This window comes from Ictidomys tridecemlineatus, chromosome X, assembly GCF_052094955.1.
Source record: "Ictidomys tridecemlineatus isolate mIctTri1 chromosome X, mIctTri1.hap1, whole genome shotgun sequence".
Classification (NCBI taxonomy): Eukaryota; Metazoa; Chordata; class Mammalia; order Rodentia; family Sciuridae; genus Ictidomys; species Ictidomys tridecemlineatus.
The window spans coordinates 30,343,733-30,350,385 of NC_135493.1; positions in this window are offsets into that span (position 1 = coordinate 30,343,733).

Below are 6,653 nucleotides of genomic sequence, written 5' to 3' on the forward strand. Positions count from 1 at the left end.
CACCGTGCCCGGCCTCTGATTTCTTTATTGCACGGAAAAGTAGGTTGGAATCAGGGTAGATATAATCTAGCAACAGATATATAAAAGAGGGATGGAGTCCTGAGAAGGCCCAAAATGGGGCTGTGTTACCATCTTCCAAGTTTTTCTCCTACATTCCATGAGGCTTTTTGCAACAGAGTCTTTCTCTTCACCTCATTTTCTGTCCTTATTCTGAGAAAGAAGTAACAATCGCGTGGATGATCTCCTCACAATTTCTAACCTCAACTCCAGATAATGACCTCTACCTTTACTTCACTTTAGTCATAAGCTCCCATGATTATAGCCTGGATATCATCTACACAACCTCTGAAATCCAATATTTTGTTCTCTGATCACAATCATTCACTTCTTCTGAAGCTGTTTTGTTTTTAGATTTGAAGGGTGATTGTTAGTAGTAAATAATGAAAAATAGTAGTAGTAATAGCAAAAATACTCACCACTCTTTATTGAGTATTTACTATGTGTCAGGTGCCAGGGAAAGTACTTTACAGGTATTATCTAAACAACATGATAATTCTTAAAGTTTAGATGTTACTATTCCCATTCTAAAAATGAATATTCTGACATTCAGAGAGTTTAAGTTTCCTAAGATCCCCTAGTCAGTATGTGGTAAAGACAAAAGTTTGATTTTAAAACTAAAACAGGAAAACTGCTTCTCCTATGGAATTTTTTAAATATATATTATTAAGATCAGAATTCAATTTCATTTTGAGAAACCAAATAAAGTGCATTATAAAAATTCTTGCACAGAGAACTCCCTATAATAAATCTGTGGTTACATTTCTACATATTTTCTGAAATATTTGTCTTTAGATACTAGTTCTAAACCATTTCAACATCTGGTTTAAGTTATGCATTTTGCTTCTTCTATATGATTGTGAAATGCTATGTCATTAACACCAAGCCACATATGCTCTTCATTATGTTTTATTCTTTTATATTGAAATAATTGTTAAAAAATAACATAGTTCCTCTAATCTGTTAACTCATATTATAGCAAATACAGTGTTTTAATGTTAGTACAAAGAGATAAAGAGCCATATTGAAATTTTGGAGGGTCTTATTCCTTTTTTTTCTTTTTGCAGAATATCCACTGTGAGAAAAATATTAAAATGTCTGTGAAATATTCCCATTGTAGTAATTGGTGACATTTTTGTAACATAACTTTATTGTTTAAGAGAAATTTAAAAGCTTTTTAAAACCTGGGTTGCCTTGCTAAGGACAATGGCACAAACCTATAGTCCCCATACTCATGAAGATTGCTTGAGTCTTGGAGTTAAAGGCCAGCTTTGGCAATATGGTGAGACCCCATTTCAAAAAAATAAAATGAAATAAAAGGTTAGATTGTCTCAACCATTTTAAGGTCTTTAGAACAGTTTCTCTGCTCTTAACTTTTTTTTTTTTTTTGGTACTGGGGATTGAACCCAGAGGTGCTTTACCACTGAGCTACATCCTCAGCCCTTTTTTATTTTTTATTTTTAGACAGGGTCTTTCTAAGTTGCTGAGGCTAGCCTCTAACTTGCAATCCTCCTGCCTCAGCTTCCTGAGTCACTGGGATTATAGGCCTGCACCACCCGTCCCAGCTGTATCTAATGATTTTAATTTAAATTTTCCTAATGACAGATGATGAACATACTGTTTTTTTTTATTATGGTAAAAAAACACATAACACAAGCTTACTCATCTTACCATTTTAATTATACAGTTTAGTAGTGTTGAGTACATTCACATTTTGTGATTTGGATCTTTTGAACTTTTCCATCTGGTAAATCTGAAACTCTACCCATTAAACAACTCCTACTTTTTCTTTTCCCCCAGTCCCTAGTAACTACCATTATATTTTCTGTTTCTGTGAATTTGACTACTTTAGATAACTCTTATAGAAATAATACAGTATTTGTCTTTTTATTTCTGCCTTATTTCACTTAGCATAATGTCTTCAGTGTTCATCCATATTATATCATGCGGCAAGATCGCCTTCCTTTTTTTTTTCCTCCCTATTTTATTTATTTAGGCTTAAATGTTTTGTAGTACATATAGTTATATATAATAGTGGAGTTCATTTTGACTAATTATACAGGCATGGAATATAATTTGCTCCATTTCAGTCCTGAGTTCTTCCTCTTTCCCTTCTTTCCTCCCTCTCCTTGTTCCCCTTTTGTTTGTTTGTTTGTTTGGGGTACTAGGGATTGAACCCAGGAGCCCTTTACCACTGAGCTACAGCACCAGCCCTTTTTTTTATTTTCAGACAAGCTCTTGTTAAGTTTCTTAGGGTCTAAGTTGCTGAGAACTTAATGATCCTCTAGTCTCAGCTTTCCATGTCACCAGTATTACAGGTATGTGTCACTACTCGTGTTTTGTTTTGATATGTTTTTGAATTGGTACTACACACACACACACACACACACACACACAACACACACACAGAGAGACACACACACAAAGATGGGATACACTGTGATATATTCATATATGTACATAGTATAATTTTGTCAGTTTCATTCCACAATTTTTACCTGTTGCTGTCCCTCCTCCCTCCCCTTCATTCTCTACTCCACTGATCTCCCCTCTATTTTCATGGGATTTGCCCCTATCTTTTTTCCCCTTTGTTCTAGCTTCCACATATGAAAGAAAACTTTTGACCCTTGACCTTCTGGGTGTGGCTTATTTCACTTAGCATCATATTCTCTAGTTCCATCCATTTACTGGCAAATGTTATTAATACATTCTTTTTTGGGGTACTGGGTATGGAACTCGGGAACACTCAACCATTGAGCCAAATCTCCAGGCCTATTTTGTATTTTATTTAGAGACAGGGTCTCACTGAGTTGCTTGGCACCTCACTAAGTTGCTGAGGCTGGCTTTGAACTTGAGATTCTTCTACCTCAGCCTCTTGAGCTGCTGGGATTACAGGCGTGTGCCACTGCACCTGGCTATTATTTCATTCTTTGTGGCCGAGGAAAACTCCATTGTATATATCTCCCACATTTTTTTAAATTAATTTATCTATTGACAGGCACCTCAGCTGGTTACATAACTTGGCTATTGTGAATTGTGTTGCTATAAACTTTGATGTGCCTGTTATCACTATAGTATATGAAGGAGTGGGATAGTTGGGTCATATGATGGTTCTGTTCTTAGTCTTTTGAGGAATCTCAGTACTGCTTTCCAAAGTGTTATACTAATTTGTAGTCCCACCAATAATGAATGAATGTACTTTTCCCCCTACATTCTCACCAAGCAAGTATTATTGTTTGTATTCTTGATTGTCATTCTAAGTGGAGTGAGCTGAAATCTCAGTGTAGTTTTGATTTGCATTTCCTTGATTACTAGGGACATTGAACAGTTTTTCACATATTTATTGGCCATTTATATTTCTTTTGAGAAGTGTCTGTTTAGTTCTTTTGCCCATTTATTTATTGTTTTTTTTTTCCTGGCAATAAGTTTTTTGAGTTCTTTATATATTCTGGATATCAACCCCATCTCTGAGGAGCAGGTGGCAAAGATTTTCTCCCATTCTGTAGGCTCTCTGTATGCATGCCCTTAATTGTTTCCTATGTATGTTATACAGACCTTTTTTAGTTTAATGTCATCCCACTTATCGATTCTTCATTTGATTTCTTGAGCTTTAGGGATCTTGTTAAAGAAGTTGGTGCCTATGCCAATATGTTGGAGTGTTGACCGTATGTTTTCTTCTAGCAGTTCCAAAGTTTCTGATATAATTTCTAGGACTTTGATGCGCTTGGATTTTGTTGAGAGCCACAGCCAAAGGGGCCCCAGCAAACTTCCAGCTGCCAGCAAGCTTCAGACTGCCCCAGCAACATCTAGCTGATTGGCTCCTCTGCGGTGATGTTCATTGGGCTGTTTCCCTGCCCTTCAGACTGCCAGCTGATGATTGGCTCACAGCTGCCCCAGCAACATCTAGCTGATTGGCTCCTCCACGGAGCTGCTCATGGGGTGACTTCTTTGGCTCTGCCCACGCAACCCAGCCAATCGGCCTCAAGAGGAGGAGGATTGTGGGAGGTTGAAAGGCTGGTGTGGGGGAGAGAGGCTTGTGGAAGCCGGTGGTGGCAGTTGGGCTCTGAGGGTTTTTCCCTGGAGCTGTTTTGTTTGGCGTTTGTAGTTCTAAAAATAAAGTTAGTTTCTTTTTGACAAGTGGCTCCTGATTTGTGCCAAGCCAGACTTCGGCATTTGGTGGCTCGCACGGGGAGCAACTGAGGGTAAGTAAACTGCTCGCCCCTGAGGGCAGGGCGAGAGGATGGGGAGCCATTCTAAGTCTCCTCTTTTGTTTTGCTTCGTTTTTGTTTTAACTTTCCTGTCCCTGGAGATGAGTAAGAGGGAAGAAAAACCACTCACATCTGAGGAAAAACTATTTGCGTTTGAGGAACAGATAGGGAGAAAGGACGGATACATATGTCAGGAGGATAGAAAGGCTGTTATAATGATTTTGTGTGGTTCCCTTTTTATTGGATTCTGTCTCGGTTTTATTTGCTGTTATCTTGCTGGGTTGTATTATAGTAGAAATACGGGATCAGCAATTAGTAAAAAACAAACCGAAAGACTGTTAAGTAAATTGTTAAAGGAAGGAAGCTTCCCAGTAAAATCAAGAGCAGTTAGGGCATACGTTGATATAATACAAGAATATAGCCCATGGCTTTTTAAGGAGGAGTTGTTAGATATATCACAATGGAACCATCATGGTGAAGATTTAAAAAGAATAGAAAAGAACAGCCCAGGGACTCTGCCAGTTGGCACATTGACATTGTGGACATACATATCTGATTTGCTTAGTCCAAAGCCTTCAGTTCAGACAGAGGTAGAGGAAGAAGAAGACATATTGATTCAAGTAGAAGAGGAAGTCTCTCAAGTTAGTCAGAAAGAGGAAAAGATTCAAGTGAAAGAGAAGGTCTTTCGAGATAGTGAGACAGAGGAAGAAAGTTTAGAGCAGAAAAATCTATCAGGGGAAAAGTTAAAACAGGAGACTGCTAATAAGACCCTTTTATTAGAGAGCGTAAGTGTCCAACCAACAGCACCGCCTCTACAGGAGACTGCTACTAATAGCATTCTATCACCAGAGGGCGTAAGTGTTCAACCAACAGCGCCACCTCTACTAGAGACTGCTACTAACAGCACTCTATCACCAGAGGGCATAAGTGTCCAATCAACAGCACCACCTCCATATGCTAAGAGACTCCCAACCCCCGCAGTTGATAGTTGGGATCCTGAGACAGGATCTCAAGTATGCCCTGTATTTGAGGTAGGAGGGCAGCGAACTTACCAGGGTTTAAATTTCAAATCAGTGAAGGAGCTAAAAGAGGCTGTAGCAACCTATGGTCCTCAAGCACCCTTCACTGTAAGCTTGGTCGAATCCATTACCAACTTAAGCATGACGCCAGCAGATTGGGCTAGTTTGTGTAAAGCTGTGCTAAATGGAGGACAATACCTGTTATGGAAGGTTGCCAATGAGGAATTTTGCAAAGAGACGGCTAGTCGAAATGCAGCAGCTGGTTATCCTCAGAGAAATCTAGATATGTTGTTAGGAAAGGGACCTTATGAGGATCGGCAGCAACAACTTGCATATGATCCTGGTGTATATTTACAAATTGCTGTAGATGCAGTTAGGGCATGGAAGACTTTACAAGAACATGGAGGTTTACAAGGTCAATTATCTAAGGTAATACAAGGAGCTAATGAACCTTACGCTGAATTTGTAGATAGGCTTATTCAAACAGCTACCAGAGTTTTTGGGAATACAGAACAAGCAATGCCATTTATAAAACAACTGGCTTATGACCAAGCGAATCGTTGGTGTAGAGATATCATTAGACCATGGAAACAGGAAGATTTAAACACATATATTAAATTATGTAGAGACATTAATGAACAAGGGCAAATTGTGGCAGCTGCAGTAAAACAAGCTTTAGATGCCAGAGACATTAATGAACAAGGGCAAATTGTGGCAGCTGCAGTAAAACAGGCTTTAGATGCCAGAGACATTAATGAACAAGGGCAAATTGTGGCAGCTGCAGTAAAACAGGTTTTAGATGCCAGAGACATTAATGAACAAGGGCAAATTGTGGCAGCTGCAGTAAAACAGGCTTTAGATGCCAGGCCAAGAACATGCTACAATTGTCAACAAACAGGACATTTTAAAAGGAATTGCCCCATAGGAGGAGGGTTTAACAAAACTAGGTATCAAACAAGTAGAATACCGGGTATTTGCCCACGATGCCGTAGAGGGAGACATTGGGCTAATGAATGCCGTTCTCAAACCACCATAGAGGGTACTCCATTATATTGGGCTAATGAATACCGTCCTCAAACCACCATAGAGGGTACTCCATTATCAAAAAACGAACAAGGACAGGGTGTTTATCCACAATATCGTGGACAAAGGCATCGGGCTCCGTTGCCAAAAAATGGACAGGGGGCCCCAATGCTCCGGGGCCCCAAACCACAAATATACGGAGCACTGGAGGAACCCAGCAACCCCATCAAGGTAGTGCCCAGCACATCAGATCCCTCATCAGACAAACCAGAGGGAGCGCAGGGTTGGACATCTGCGCCTCCACCAAATCAGTACTAACTCCAGAGATGGGAGTTCAAATCATTCC